The sequence below is a fragment of the Brassica oleracea genome, chromosome C2 (genome assembly GCF_000695525.1).
Source record: "Brassica oleracea var. oleracea cultivar TO1000 chromosome C2, BOL, whole genome shotgun sequence".
In the NCBI taxonomy this organism is placed as follows: Eukaryota; Viridiplantae; Streptophyta; class Magnoliopsida; order Brassicales; family Brassicaceae; genus Brassica; species Brassica oleracea.
In genome coordinates, this window is record NC_027749.1 from 32,960,550 (window position 1) to 32,961,259 (window position 710).

The following is a 710-nucleotide window of genomic DNA, read 5'->3' on the forward strand; positions in this document are numbered from 1 at the left end:
AATGACCATCTTTATCCTTCGTCATTCGAGAAGCCGAGCACGAATTGCCCTTTTTGATCGAAGAGGGGTGATCCCAATAGGCGATGAGGCCATCCCACACATTCGTCGTGAGCTCAGTGGGCTTTCCCTCATACCCGTAGATCTCCCACTTGTCCTTCCAATCGGAAACTGTGTTGCAGAGGTGGATTTTTGCCTTTGCAACGAATTCCGCCTTCACCCTCTCGGTGATTCCCAAAGACCAATGCCACTTTTGCTGAAACAGAAAAATTTTGAAACAATTACAGTTAATAATAAATATTAAATATATATATATATATATATATTTAAAAGTGAAAATTTAATTAAATTTAAAAATCTTACCGCAAAACATTTAAAGCACGTGATCTTAACGTGATTTGGTGTCTTGCTCCAGTTCGGATATGCCCCGTCGTAGCAACCCTTAATCGTCGCCGAAACGCTCCGGCTAACACGGTTGTTAGCCCTAAACCTGAAAAAAAAACAATTTAACCGTTAGAAAATAAAAATAATTTAAATTTTAATGTAATAAAAATTAATAACTTACCAATAAGTTCCTCGGGGTCTATCGGGGTCTAGAACATCCAAACCCTCCCGTCCAGGCTGGGCAAGCAAATCCTCCACCGTATATCTCGCGAAGGGAGCATATGAAGGCACACGCAAATCCGGATGAACTGCACCTTCTGGGACAGGCT